At 42.3% G+C, this 15,851-nt stretch overlaps 1 protein-coding gene across 18 annotated transcripts in view; it reads left to right on the top strand.

The window, feature by feature from the left end:
* The first annotated feature begins 7,886 nt into the window (after positions 1–7,886).
* sipa1l1 (signal-induced proliferation-associated 1 like 1) overlaps positions 7,887–15,851 on the top strand; it is a 432,358-nt gene continuing 424,393 nt past the window's right edge. For 17 of the 18 annotated variants that reach the window (XM_072265599.1, XM_072265573.1, XM_072265549.1 and 14 more), the window contains exon 1: positions 7,887–8,111. The gene's annotated coding sequence lies outside the window, so the exon portion shown is untranslated. Of the gene's footprint in view, positions 8,112–9,932; positions 10,155–15,851 lie in introns of those variants that run through there. The other variant, XM_072265608.1, reaches the window with a different exon arrangement.

The following is a 15,851-nucleotide window of genomic DNA, read 5'->3' as shown; positions in this document are numbered from 1 at the left end:
GTAGTGAGAGGGAATATATTTTTTGCTGAACTGTGAAGAGGACACATGAGCTGACAATTTTCTGTGCCTTTATTTCACTGTGGTAACAACAATCTTGCAAAGAATCACAAAAATTGTTAGCACCAATTCCAAATCAGCACTAATGAATTCCCTCATGTAATTAGTCATGCAAGGAACAGTGGGCATTAGGGTTGGATTTCCTGTACTGGAAGCATCTTTCCTTGTATCTCTGACATAAGCAATCAATCAGTATGAGGTCACACTATAATACAACAGTAAGCACAAGAGATTCCACAGATGCAGATGCTGGAAATCTTGAGCAACACACCCAGAATGCTGGAGGAACTCAGCAAGTCAGCCAGCATCAATGGAAGGGAATGCACAGTCAATATTTTGATCCAAAACCCTTCATCAGGACTGGAAAATCAATCTACTGACCTACTGACACTCACAGATCTCTTGATCAGACCTCTTGCCAAACAGTTCTTCCAGGTGAGGTAATAGTTCACCTGTGAGTCTGGCAGGGTCATCTATTGTAACTGGTGCTCGCACTACAGATTTCTCTACAATAGCGAGATCTTACGCAGGTTGGGAGACCACTTCTTCGAGCACCTTAGTATCTCCTAGTGGCTTCCCATTTTAATTTGACTTCCCATGATGAAGCCAAGCTCAGGTTGGAGGAGCAACATCTCATATTCTATCTGTGTAGTCTACAACCTAATGGTATGAATGTCGAGTTCTCAAACTTCTGGTCATTAGTGCCTCTTCCCCTCATCTTTTTTTCCATTCCCCATTCTGGTTACCCTCTCAATCCTTCTCTTTTCCTCTCCTGCCTATCACTTTCCTCTAGTTCCCCTCCTCTTTCCTTTTCTTCCATAACCCTCTGTCCTCTCCTATTAGATTCCTTCTTCTTTACCCCTTAACATTTTCACTTATCACCTCCAAGTTTCTTACTAAATATCCCCTACCCTACTCACCTTTCCTCTCACCTGGCATCAGCTATCACCAGCCAGCTTGTGCTCCATCCCCTCACTCTTCCTTTCCAGTCCTGACGAAGGGCCTCTGCCCAAAGCATCAACTGTTTATTCTGCTGCCTGACGTGCTGAATTCTTCCATCATTTTGTGTATGTTGCATAATGCAACAGTGCTCTTTCAGGCACTAAGGAGTACTGGCAAGGAATGAGTATGAGTTGGAATCATATCTGTGGGCTAGCAGTCTTCTGGGGCTTGAAGGCAGTGGCGCTGAGTACTTTAGACATTAGCAAACAATGTGGTGCACAGGAAGCAGATATCTGGTGCATTCTTACCAAGAAACTGTGAGGGATGAGTCTAGAAGGACGAGTGTCTGAACTTCTTGAAGTCTTCAAAACATCCATGTATGAATGCAAGGATTACAATGCCCAAACTCAAAGGACCCCCACATTGCCAGTTTTATAAAATTTCTTCATTTGGGGCAGGGAACAACAAACAGTCATATGAGGCATATACTATGCTAGGATCCAGTATCTAGGTTTCTGAGAGTGAGGGTGACCCTCTCTTGCAGACACTCGATCTCTGAAGAGATGAGGTTTTGAGAGATCACAAATGGAAGTGAGACTGTCATGTGAAAAAAATCATCTGCCTAGGCATTGCTTCTGTGGATAATGCTGGATAAGGTGTTACGGCCACCTCTTTTGTTAGATGGTTCTCTCCAGCTTTTTCCTTATTTCTCATCTGGTGAACATGGTACCACTTTCATTTTGCAAGCTGTGTGCTATGCTAGAAAGTATAGAAAAAGAAAACACTTTTTAAATGCATGGAAAGCAATAGATATTAGTGTACAGATGTATGTATCTTGGTCTGTTGTGTCATGAAACACAGAAAGTAAACTTGCAGATACACAGAAAGGAATTAGTGAGGGAAATTGTATATTGGCCTAAATTGGAATCAAGGGCACATACTACTTGCTTTCCTCAAGTGAGTCAAAATTTAAAATGCTGGAAGAACTCAGCAGGTCAGGCAGCATCTATAGAAAAGAATAAACAGTCAATGTTTAGGCCAAGTCCCTTAGAAACATAGAAAACATACATCACAATACAGGCCCTTCGGCCCACAAAGCTGTGCCGAACATGTCCCTACCTTAGAACTACCTAGGCTTTACCCATAGCCCTCTATTTTTCTAAACTCCATGTAGCCATCCAGGAGTCTCTTAAAAAACCCTATTGTTTCTGCATCCACCACTGCCACCAGCAGCCCATTCCACACATTCACCATTCTGCATAAAAAACTTACCCCTGACATCTCCTCTGTACTTACTTCCAAGCACCTTAAACCTGTGCCCTCTTGTGATAGCCATTTCAGCCCTGGGGAAAAGCCTCTGACTATCCACATGATCAATGCCTCTCATTATCTTGTATACCTCTATCAAGTCACCTCTCATCCTCTGTCGTCCCAAGGGAAAAAGGCCGAGTTCACTCAATCTATTCTCATAAGGCATGCTCCCCAATCCAGGCAACATCCTTGTAAATCTCCTCTGCACCTTTCTATGGTTTCCACATCCTTCCTATAGTGAGGCCACCAGAATTGAGCACAGTACTTCAAGTGGGATCTGATCAGGCTCCTATATAGCTGCAACATTACCTCTCAGTTCTTAAACTCAATCCCACAATTGATGAAGGCCAATGTACCGTGTGTCTTCTTAACCATATAGTCAACCTGCGTAGCAGCTTTGCGTGTCCTATGGACCCGGACCTCAAGATCCCTCTGATCCTCCACACTGCCAAGAGTCTTACCATTAATACTATATTTTGCCATCATATTTGACCTACCAAAATGAACCACCTCACACTTATCTGGGTTGAACTCCATCTGCCACTTCTCAGCCCAGTTTTGCATCCTATCAATATCCCCTTGTAACCTCTGACAGCCCTCCACACTATCCACAACACCCCTAACCTTTGTGCCATCAGCAAATTTACTAACCCATCCCTCCATTTCCTCATCCAGGTCATTTACAAAAATCACAAAGAGTAGGGGTCCCAGAACAGATCCCTGAGGCACACCACTGGTCACCGGCCTCCATGCAGAATATCACCCGTCTACAACCACTCTTTGCCTTCTGTGGCAAGCCAGTTCTGGATCCATAAAGCAATATCCTCTTGGATCCCATGCCTCCTTACTTTCTCAATAAGCTTTGCAACAGGACACAATGAAGGATCTCTGTCTTAAATGTCAACTGTTTTTTTTTTCTTTCCACATATTCTGTCTGACCTGTTTAGTTCCTCCAGCACTTTGTGTTTGTCACAACACCTCATATTCTGCTTGGGCAGTCGACACCCAAATGGCATGAATATTGTGTTTCTCAATTTTAGGTAGCCCTTCCTAACAGGTTGTTTCCTGCCCCCTTTCCCTTCCCTTTCCTCTCATTCGGATACCCTCCTGTCTTCCTTGTTTTGTCCCCTATCCTGCATACCTTCACCCATCTTCATTCCCTATTCACTTCCTTGTTCCATCCACTCACAACACACACAGCAGCCTCCACAGCATCCCTTCACTCCCTCTATCTGGTATGGTGCTGGTTCCACCTGTCATTCACCTCTCCCCTAATGGGTCCTATTGTCATCTCCTTTACTTGTCTGATTGCAGCATTGGTAGCCCTTTGTTCCTTCTCATTTCTCTTCAGAAACTGTCTCCAATCTTCACATTCCTTCTCCCTACGTTGCTCCATTTCTCCACACTTTTTCTTTACTCTCCACTGCTGAGGACTGCTCTCCCAAAAGACATAAGACCAAAAGGCATTGGAACAGAATTAGGTTTGCTCTGCCATTTGATCATGGCTGATTTATTATCCCTCTCAACCCCATTCTCCTGCCTTCTCCCGATAACCTTTGACACCTGTAACTAATCAAGAACCTATCAAGCTCCACTTGAAATGGATGATCAGCCCTGATCATACTGAATGGCGGTGCAGGCTCGAAGGTCCGAATGGCCTACTCCTGCACCTATTTTCAATGTTTCTATGAAATATACACAATAACTTGGCTTCCACAGCCATCTGTGACAATGAATTCCACAGACTCACCACCCTAGAATAAAGAAATTCCTTCTCTGTTCTAAAAGGATGGCCTTTGGTGTCTCCGATCCTAGATCCTCTCTGTATTTGAAGCATCCTCTCCATGTCCACACTATCTTGCCCTTTCAACATTAGATAGGTTTCAATAAGATATCCCATATTTTTCATTTCAGTGAGTACAGGCCCAGAGCCATCAACTGCTCCTCACTCATTAACCCTTTCATTCCTGGGGTCATTCTAGTAAACCTCCTCTGGACTCTTTCCAACGCCAGAATATCCTTTCTTGGGGCCCAGGACTGCCCACAATTCTCCATATGCAATCTGACCCATTCTTTATAAAGCCTCGGCATTACATCCTTGATTTATATTCTAGTTCTCTGGAAATGAATGCTAACATTGTATTTACCTTCCCCACTATCGACTTCCATGGTAATGTTTAGGACTCTCAAACCTCTTTGCACTTCTGATTTCTGAATTTGCTTCCCATTTAGAAAAGAGTGTACACATTTATTCATTCTACCAAAATGCATGACTATACACTTCCCTTTCATTGCATTCCACATTCACTTATTTGCCTGTTCTCTGAATCTGTCCAAGTCCTTCTGCAGATTCCTTACTTTCTCAACACTGCATACCACTTCACCTATCTTTATATATCTGCAACTTGGCTGCAAAGCTGCCAATTCTGTCATCTAGATCATGTAACATGAAAAGAAGCAGTCCCAACTCCGACCCTGCGGAACACCATTAATCACAATCAGCCAATCAGGAAAGGTCCCCTTTATCCCAACTTTTTTGCCTCTTGCCAGTCAACCAATCTTCTGTCCATGCCAGTATCTCTTCTGTAATACCAACCTTGTAGGTGACACTTTGTCAAAGACCTTCTGAAAATCCAAGTAAACAACATCCACTGACTCTCCTTTGTCTATCCTACCTGTTATTTCCTCAAGCAATTCCAATAGTCTTGCTGACTTTGGTCAATTTTATCTTGTGATTCCAAGTACCCAAAACCTCATCCTTAATAATGGCCTCTACCATCTTGACAAGAACTGAAGTCAGGCTAAATGGTTTATAATTTCCTGCTTTTTACTCCTTCCCTTCTTAAAGAGGGGAGTGACATTGCAATTTTGCAGTCCTCTGGAGCAATTCCAGAATCAAGTGATTCTTGAAAGATTACGACTAATGCATCCACAATCTCTTCAGATGCCTCTTTCAGAACCCTGTGGTGTACTCCATCTGCTCCAGGTGAATTATCTACATACCTTCAGACCTTTCAGCTTCCCAAGCAACTTCTCACTTCTGTCCCTGACACTCTCGAATTTTTGGCATACTGCTGGAGCCTTCAACAGTGATAACTGACACACTCCTGATATTCCCTTCCAGAATTCTACTATCAATGTTTAAAACCAGACCACAGGTTTAAGGTGAGAAAAGGGTTAGTGGGGAGCTGAGGAAGTATTTAGCTCACCTGGATGGTGATTGCAATTTATAGTACATTGTGTGAAAACATTGCAGAACAGCTACTCTCAAAACATTTAAAAAAATATCTGAATTAAGCCATAGAAAGCAACAAACCAAGCTTTGGTAAGTAAGATTGGTGTGGATTGGTACTTGATGGTTGGCATGGATATAGAGGGCCAATAGGCCTGTTTCTGTGCTCTATGGCCCTTTAACACAGTTCCATTCTTACCTGTGACCTCTTAAAAACCCAAAGTACCAAATCATGCATGTTCCTTCCTTGCTCTTTAGGCAGAGTGAGAATCGTCCTCACACCAAGATAATGCAAGCAGGTCCTACTGAAATTGACAGAGCTTTGAAGAGAACTGATGAGACAAAAGACAGGAGTAGAATTAGGCCATTTGAACCATCAAGTCTTCTCCACCATTCAATCATGGCTGACTTATTATCCCTCTCTACCCGTGAAGATTAATGTGGACAGTTTGAGCTTTCTTCTTCAGGTGACAGCAGTAGGGATTCATAATCTTTTTCCCATGTATAGAGGGTTTCCTCGTAATGATGGAGAAGAACTTGGAAAGATTATGAGACTTCTACTCACTGAGACACAGAAGGTTTTAATGGGGACTGGCAGAGCTTGAAGCATTGCTTGCTTCCTTTAATTAGCTAGTAAATCCAGAACAATAAATCTCACCTTGGGGCAAAGAGATTGCCATTTTAAGCTGAAGTCAGAAAAAATATTTGAACAGAGGCTTGTAACTCTTTGAAATTCTCTATCTGGGAGGCTGTGTTATTTTCAAAACTGGATACTTGGATGCTAATGGGAAAGTGGACATGAGGCACAGAGCTTGTGACAATCTTATTCAATGGTGGAGCAGAATCAAGAGGACGGTCACCTATTCCTACCTCTCTTTCCTATGCAGTTCATGAATCTTGGTTGCAATGCATGACTTTTCACTTATTTTGGAATCTTGAATATTGTATGAGAATGTTTGTAATATGTTAATGTGTTATGTGTTTTAAAATATAGTACATGAACTGTACATTCATCCAAGTACGGAGTACGTGAAACATTGAAAGCATAACAACGCAAATATTATCCAGCATTTATAGTCTGCATAGCCACATCTAATTCTAGGCTGCTACTCCATTTCCTGACAGAAGTAAGATAGTGTTGGTTGCTAGCTATTCCTGGGTATAGTGCATGCTCAATATGTTGATTTTATAATTATAAACACATAGCAACTGAAGAGATTCCTGACAATTAAGTGTAAATTATTTACTGAGCTATTTCATTACATTATATTTTAATCCTTATGTGTGAGTACCATATATCAGTAACACAGCATGAACTAGCAGATGGCAAATAAACCAAACACTGAACAAATTTATGCCTAATTTGTTCCCCTGCTTAGCATGTTAGACTACATACCTGGCTGTGTTGAGCTGACTAGGCTGATTTGGGGCCCAATATTTTGCCCCACTGATCCTTTGATAATGAGCATGTTCTTTTACTGGAAAGTGCATCTATATGCACATCAGATAAGGAAAATATTGCACTAGGTTAAAACAAATCAGAATTGTAAACCCACTATTTATTTCATATTTCCAGCATCTGCAAGTTCTGTTCCATTTGAGTTTGATTGTGAGGCTGCCCACGGTTAAATAGTACACTCTAACGACAAGAATGTTGCAAAACCACACAAAACACACAAATAGATTGATTCGATTAATAATTTATTCACAACAAAAGTTTGTTAAATTATTTAACGGCAAACAAAACTGCCTGACTTTACTGCATGATCTGCACAGATTCTTCAAAGTATGATTGCTGCGTTGCCTGGGGACAAACTGCTAACCGTTTGTGTAAGCATGAGATGGATACTGAGTTATAGCTTTTATCTTGGACAATATTAACCAAAATAATGTAATTGCTTCTGTATAAAATAGCCACTGGTTTTGCTTATACCGTAATAGCCATTCAAAGTAATTGAGAGGAAGATGACATAAATGCAGATATTTTGAGTCTGACACTGACTTGAGTCGATAAAAAAAATATCCGCTTCAAAGCGCTTTCAGCGTACTGTGAAACCCCATCCGACAGTAATGGTGGATGGGGAGAAGATAATTAAATGAAAAGGCTACCCTGGGATAACCATTACGCTCATGAAGCTTAGATTTTCTACAAATGACACATTAAATTGCAATGTCTGTGTTTACAAAATTAACCGTTCGCCGTTTCCTTGGGAAACCGCTAAGAAAGTTGAAAGAGTTAAGTCGCCCTCAGCCCCAGTCAGCGTGCCGCTCCTCGGCAACAGCACAGCCAACCGCCCTCTCCTGCACTTCAGTATCGCGACGTTTTGCCGCAGTGACCTCAGACGTTGGAGGTGGATTGGCCTGAACTTTTTCGGCAACTTCGAACAACCGGCTGCACTCGGGGCAGGGGGTTGGTTCTGAGGCAGGCAGGCACATCGCTATACGGCGAGCCGTTGCTTGGACGAATCGGGCGCTCTGACTGGGATCTTAAATCTTACCTCGGAGTCTGGAAAATAAAGAGCCTCGCTGCCCTTCAGTTCAAAAACGGGCAATTCCAGCACACTTGCGGGTAAGAAACCACAGCTTTTTTTCCAATACAAAAAGGAGAAATAATACGAGAGAGAGTCTGCATTGATATGTAAGCGCTCGAAGCTGCAGCTTTGGTCCCTCTTTTGTTGACTGTGCGCTAAGCTCGGTGACTGCAGTTCCCTTCACACACATTTACTGGTATCTTACATTTTCTCAAGAATGTTTGGAATACTTATAAAGAATCCGGGTGGATCAAAATAATCTGCTCAACATAAAACTTTATACACTGCCACTGGAAAGATCCTTGCCGCTGGTGGCAGACTGTCACAGATGTAGCAGATCGCTTATTTAACTCGGATTTCAGTTTTTTTTCGGTTCAGCGCTTGTACAGAAGCAGTGAAAAATCTGCGTTGAAATACTAAGATTACCCACCTCATAGTTACAGGAGAATGACACAAGTTACAAATATTGTGGGGGTGGGTATGATTATATTCAGTACAACAAGCTTCAGAAGCGGCAGTAAATGGATCAGAAGCCAAAACTGATTTGAGGCCGTTCTATTGTGCCAGGACCGGGTGGTTATACAGACATACAACGATTGTTCACAATATCACGGCCGGTTGAATGAAAATAAATGAATGTGATGCCGTGCCTGTTTCTCTACGTTGGTCATTTCTGTTTTGAAACACTCAATGTTTTCATTAATATATTTCTTGTAAATTACTGCAAAATGACCCCGAGAAAGGATCGCTGTCTGAAAAGGTTCAATATCTCAGTTTGGATGAGAACGTCGCTTCGTTTATAATCTAATTTTTCTCCCAGTGAAAAATTTAACGCTTCGGTTCAGATGGAAATCGTTTTTGGCAGCCAAACAAATGTCTCCGGCTGGAAGACGTAGGTGACGGCGAAGCATTCACCTGCTACTGTCCGGGTAATTTGCTGTGTGACAATTTTACCACGTTTTTTCTTTCACTGTAGACATTTCGAGTACAAGTGAAAATGCCCACTTTGAAATGCGGGTCCGTGGTAGGAGTGCACAGAAACTTAATGAAAATTGCTTGTTTTCTGGCGTCTCTGCGCTCCACTCATGAAAGAGATCGGAAAACGACTCTTAAAATCAAATGACATTTAAGCAAAAATATGTGCAAATTTATCTTTCTTGCTCTTCCGGTACATTATTTTGTTTATTTCTACCCTTCTCTGCATATGGGTGTTCAATAAGATTCATGTGTTGATGGCGGTTTTATTTTATTGTATTGCAATATCCTTATTGAATTTCCTTTGGGAAATTTTTGATCCTTTCGCCATTTGTGAAGTCACTGTCGTTTACAGTAATTTTCATACTAATCGAGATTGCCTTCCTCATCGCATACACGCACAGGTAAAGTAGCCACCAGAAATGTTTACGGAGACTTATCCGTGAATTCTTTTGGTGCAGTCCCATGAATATTTCCGGCACCCCCCCACCTCCCTCCCCACCGTGGATTGCAAAGTTCATTCATGGCAAGAAACAAACCGATACTTTTGCAATACTATTGCTGTGAGTCGTTGATATTGCTAAAAAGACCGTGATGGGCAGCTAATCGCCACAGTTAGCAGCTTCATTTCTCAACGTGGGCGGTGGTGCAGGCCATTTGTTTCTTTTGCTGAGTGTCATCGTCGGAGGCGCCACCTGAGTAAGTGCTTGAACACCTCAAGCTGCAACCTGGTGACCAGTCCTCCCTCCTGCCCTCTGAAGGGAGCTTGCGGCCGGAGCTGCCGCATCTGATTGGCCAATTCCTGAACGTCAATCAAGCTGTCGCTAGGCTCTACCCGTCGTCAAGGAAGAGGAGCGAGCCGAGCTCGCGGCTGCACAGCGCAGTAGGTTGAGAGGACGAGACCTGCTGTGCAGAGGTAAGAGGGTGGCAGGATTCACAAGCACTTGACAGGCGGTTTCAGCCAGTGAAAGGTCTAGTGGAGGAAACATATGTATCTGGCACCGTAACTACCACGTTGGCTCCGAGTCACAGTATTAACCTTCAACACCCACTCTCCTTCTCCAACCAGCCGCCCACTCAGCGAGAAGCCTGCAAATTGGATACAGGTGGGTAAAGGGAGATAGCAGCTTTTAATGGTTTGATCGTTGCCTACTTAAAGAAAAGTTGTTGTGCTAGTTTAAGTCGCCTTCGCTAGTGATAGCAAACATGTAACATAATGATGCATTCTGATGTTAATGACATCATTGTTGTTTCAGTGAACTGGCTTTGTCAGTCGTGCGATAGGATTTTGGTTCATTGCCTAGTGAATGAATACAATGCTTTTAATTTTCTGCCCTTAAACTTGTACTATATTTAAAATAATGACGACCTTCAAAGTGTTGCAGTCTAATTTGTGATGTTCAGCTGACGAGTCAACTGTTTTATTCAGTCACCATCGCCTTGAGATGCGATAGAATATTTTCCTCAGTATTTACAAGATGCACAAGTTCACGCACAATTACAATTGGCCACTTAATACTCGTACACAATCTAAATGTTTCAATTTATTTTGTAATTCTAATTTTATCACTTTCATTTATATTACATCCTGGCATTCATGATGTTTAACAACCTTTAAGTCACTTTATGATGTAATATATGTAGGCTCTGTACGGGGAGGGGGGGGGGGGACATAGGGTTGCTTTGGATTGCCTGGGACTCCCCTGGTCTGCCTATTGTTCTCAGCAATGTGGTGTAGGGCAGTGGATGGCAATCATGCATTCTCCGTTACACAGCGGAGGATAATTAATTATACTGACATAGGTAGAAAACATAAAATAATTTCTGGGACTATTCTTTCTTCTAGCCAGCACGAGTATAGAGAGAATTGTTGGTCAAGTAGCTTGGTTAGTGGGTCATTTCCAAGATGTGACCATCAGGATCAAATAAGTGTTGTCTCCTTATAAATTTGTGTGGGGATTGGGGAGGACGATCATGTGCTTGAATTTGGTAGTGATTGGGATATTGTATTATAAAATCTTTGTCAGAATATCAGCCTCTTGTGTGCCTCCTGCTGTCATCCTCTTCACTATGAATTGGGTGACTCCTAGAGGTAACACTAGCAATCAGTGATGATGTTTTAGCATTAAGTAAGAAAGGCAAATAAGATGTATCAATATACACTCAATAAAAGTCACTATGGATTAGATTATCAGCGTGGGGGTGGGAGGAATAAAAACCGCATAGGAATTGCTTATCAATGGAATTTAAAAGCAGAATCAGCAAAGGAACCTCAGAGGTGCTTAGTCAGATGGACAAAAGATGTTTGCCCCAAATGTTAGTGTCTATCAGTGCACGTCATTTTTCCAGATTCTAAAAACGATGTCATTCAAAAAGGAGAAGTCCATGTCATTGTTTTTATTTTCAGCCCACATACATCCAATACAGTGATGCATTGTGTAACACATAGATAAACCACTGTAGAGGGTTTTAAGATAAGACCTTAAGACATGGGAGCAGAATTTAGGCCAAGTGGCCCATCAAGTCTGCTGTGGTTTTGCATCATGGCTGATTTATTATCCCCCTCAACCCCACTGCCCTACCTACTTCCCGTAGCCTTTGTTGCCCCGACTAATCAAGAGCCTATCAACATCTGCTTTAAATCTACTCAATGACCTGTCCTCCAGAGCCTTTTGTGGCAATGTTTTCCACAGATTCACAGCCCTTTAGCTGAAGGAATTCCTCCTCGTCTCTGCTCTAAATAGATGTCTCTCTATTCTGAGACCCTCTAGTCCTAGACTCACCCAGTACAGGTAATATCCTCTCCACATCCATTCCATCTAGGCCTTTCAATATTTGATGGGTTTGATCACCCCTCATTCTTCCTATCTCCAGTGGGTAAAGGCCAAAAGCCAGCAAATGCTCCCTGTACATTAACCCTTTCATTCCTGGAGTCATTCTTGTGTACCTTCTCTGGACGGTCTCCAATGCTATCACATCTTTTCTTAGATAAGGGTGCCAAAACTGCTCCAAATGCAGTCTGAACAATGTCTTCTAAAGCCTGAGCCAACACATCCTTCCTCTTGTATTCCAGTCCTCTTGAAATGAATGCTTTTGTATTTGCCGTCCTTACGACTAACTCATCCTGCAAGTCAGCCTTTAGGGAATTCTGTACAAGGACACCCAAGTCCCTTTGCATCACTACCTTTGTTTTGAATTTTCTCTCCATTTAAAAAAAGTGTACACGTTTATTCCTTCTACTCCTCCATCTGCCACTTCTTTGCCCATTCTCTCAATCTGTCCTAGTCTTTCTGCAAACTCCCAGCTTGCTTAACACTAACTGTCCCTCCACCTTTGTATCATCTGCAGACTTGGCCACAAAGCCATCAATACCATCATCCAAATCTTTGACATATAACATGAGGAGAAGGTCCCAACACCGACCCCTGTGGAACACCACTAGTCGAAAGCAGTCAACCAGAAAAGGTCCTCTTTATTCCTACTCTTTGCCTTCGGCCAGTCAGGAAATATATCCATACTAGTATCTTTCCTGTAATACCATGGACTTTTATCTTGTTAAACAGATTCATGAGTGGCATCTTGTCAAAGGCCTACTGAAAATCCAAGAAAAGAACATCTACTGATTCTCCTTTGTCAATTCCACCTGTTATTTCCTCAAGGAATTCCAACAGGTTTGTCAGGCAACATTTCCCCTTTAGGAATCTATGCTGACTTTAGCCTACTTTATAATGCCTCCAAATACCCTCAAACCCTCTCCTTGATAATGGACTCCAATATTTTCCCAATTACTGAAGTCAGACCCACTGGCCAATAAATTCCTTTCTTCTGCCTCCGTACTTCTCAAATAGTGGAGTGACATTTGCAATTTTCCAATTCACTAGATGCCAGAATCTAGTGATTCTTGAAAGATCATTACTAATGCCTTCACAATCTCCTCAGATACCTCTTTCAGAACCTGGTCTGTAGCCATCTGCTCTAGGTAACTTATTTGCCTGCAGATCTTTCAGTTTCCCAAGCGTCATCTTAGTAATAGCAACCACACTCACCTCTGCCCCCTACTGCTCCCAAATTTCTGGCATTCTGCTCAGTGATGACTGACACAAAATACATCCACCATTTCTTTGTCCCCCATTACTAACTCTCCAGCGTAATTTTCCGCTAAATGTTTTCGACTATCAGTCAGCAAACCAACTACAGAAGTTACCTAGAGGCACAGTTCTATACTTTCCTATACTGAAGAGTTGTGGTTAAAGTGAGTAAGTTGTGTGCATGCAATGTTGATGCCAGAATCGTGGCAATACTTGCAGGCTGCCCCCACTACAATCGTTGATTATTCAATTAGGTGAGACAATGTATTTCTTCGTATCTTTCAATGTACATGTGACAAATAAAGCTTTATCTTTTCTTTGCACACTAGAATGTCAGGTTTAATTGATATTGGGTGTTGCAATTTCTCATTTTGATGAATGACTCTATGTATGCTGCAGGATGAAGAAAAATTGGTCAATATTCTTAATTTATTACTCAACAAGGAAGATAATATTTCAAAGTGTTTGGAGTATGCTGCAGTGTAGGGGTTATCGAGATTCTTTATCTGAAGACTAATATTAATATTAGTCTTGGATTAATCTCCCTGATTGTCTCCTTTATAATTCTATTGTGGAGGTATCTTTGTAGGAGGGGTGGGAAATGTATTTGAGGATGTTTGATATTTATTATGGTTCTCTCCTAATTAAACAGTCTTTTTATATTCTGAAATAAACAATTTGGCCCAATGGCCTATCCCAGTATTCATTGTGATCATGGCTGATCATTTTACTATCCTGTTCCTGCTTCCTTTCACCTCCTTATTGGTTTCCACTGCTTTGTGTAGTAGTGATTTCTACAGGTCCACATTCCTTGTAGTTAAAATATGTCTCATGTGTGTTTGAAATGGCCTACCCTGTATCCAAAGGGTACCTGGCTCTGGACTCTTCACTTCCATTTGGTCTGTGCAGATCCCATAATTTTTTTGTGTCTATGCGGTACCCTCTCATTTTCCGAAATGACAATGAATTTAGGCTTAATTAGAACATAAGACATGGGAGCAGAATGATCTACTTGGCACATCGAGTGTGCTCTGCCATTTGATCAGGAATGATTTACTTTCCCTCTCAACTCAGTTCTCCCTTCTTCCTGTAACCATTGACACCCTTCCTGATCAACTTCTGCTTGAAATATACCCAACGACTCATTGCCAGAGACAGCCATGGAGACTGAATTCCACAGATTCACCACCCACTAGCTAAAGAAATTCCTCCTTGTCTGTTCTAAAGGGACATCTTTCTATTCTGAGTCAGTGCCCTCTGGTCCTAGACACACTCTCTCTATGGGGGGGGGGGGGAGAGAGAGAAAACCCTTTCCTCTATCTAGGCATTTCAGTATTTAGAAACATAGAAAATAAGTGCAGGAGTAGGCCATTCGGCCCTTCGAGCCTGCACCGCCATTTATTATGATCATGGCTGATCATCCAACTCAGAACCCTGCCCCAGCCTTCCCTCCGTACCCCCTGATCCCCGTAGCCACAAGGGCCATATCTAACTCCCTCTTAAATATAGCCAATGTACTGGCCTCAACTGCTTCCTGTGGCAGAGAATTCCACAGATTCACCACTCTCTGAGTGAAGAAGTTTTTCCTAATCTCAGTCCTAAAAGGCTTCCCCTTTATCCTCAAACTGTGACCCCTTGTTCTGGACTTCCCCAACATCGGGAACAATCTTCCTGCATCTAGCCTGTCCAATCCCTTTAGGATTTTATACGTTTCAATCAGATCCCCCCTCAATCTTCTAAATTCCAACGAGTATAAGACTAGTTCATCCAGTCTTTCATCATATGAAAGTCCTGCCATCCCAGGAGTCAATCTGGTGAACCTTCTTTGTACTCCCTGTATGGCAAGGATGTCTTTCCTCAGATTAGGGGACCAAAACTGCACACAATACTCCAGGTGTGGTCTCACCAAGGCCTTGTACAACTGCAGTAGTACCTCCCTGCTCCTGTACTCGAATCCTCTTGCTATAAATGCCAGCATACCATTCGCCTTTTTCATCGCCTGCTGTACCTGCATGCCCACTTTCAATGACTGGTGTATAATGACACCCAGGTCTCGTTGCACCTCCCCTTTTCCTAATCGGCCACCATTCAGATAATCTGTTTTCCTATTTTTGCTACCAAAGTGGACAACTTCACATTTATCCACATTAAATTGCATCTGCCATGAATTTGCCCACTCACCCAACCTATCCAAGTCACCCTGCATCCTCTTAGCATCCTCCTCACAGCTAACACTGCCACCCAGCTTCGTGTCATCCGCAAACTTGGAGATGCTGCATTTAATTCCCTCATCCAAGTCATTAATATATATTGTAAACAACTGGGGTCCCAGCACTGAGCCTTGTGGTACCCCACTAGTCACCGCCTGCCATTCTGAAAAGGTCCCGTTTATTCCCACTCTTTGCTTCCTGTCTGCTAACCAATACATCAATACCTTACCCCCAATACCATGTGCTTTAAGTTTGCACACTAATCTCCTGTGTGGGACCTTGTCAAAAGCCTTTTGAAAATCCAAATATACCACATCCACTGGTTCTCCCCTATCCACTCTACTAGTTACATCCTCAAAAAATTCAATGAGATTTGTCAGACATGATTTTCCCTTCACAAATCCATGTTGACTTTGTCCGATGATTTCACCGCTTTCCAAATGTGCTGTTATCACATCTTTGATAACTGACTCCAGCAGTTTCCCCACCACCGACGTTAGGCTAA

Source organism: Mobula birostris, chromosome 1, assembly GCF_030028105.1.
Source record: "Mobula birostris isolate sMobBir1 chromosome 1, sMobBir1.hap1, whole genome shotgun sequence".
NCBI lineage: Eukaryota > Metazoa > Chordata > Chondrichthyes > Myliobatiformes > Myliobatidae > Mobula > Mobula birostris.
Note: the sequence above shows the minus strand (reverse complement) of the source record. Positions and strands in the feature narration are given on the sequence as shown.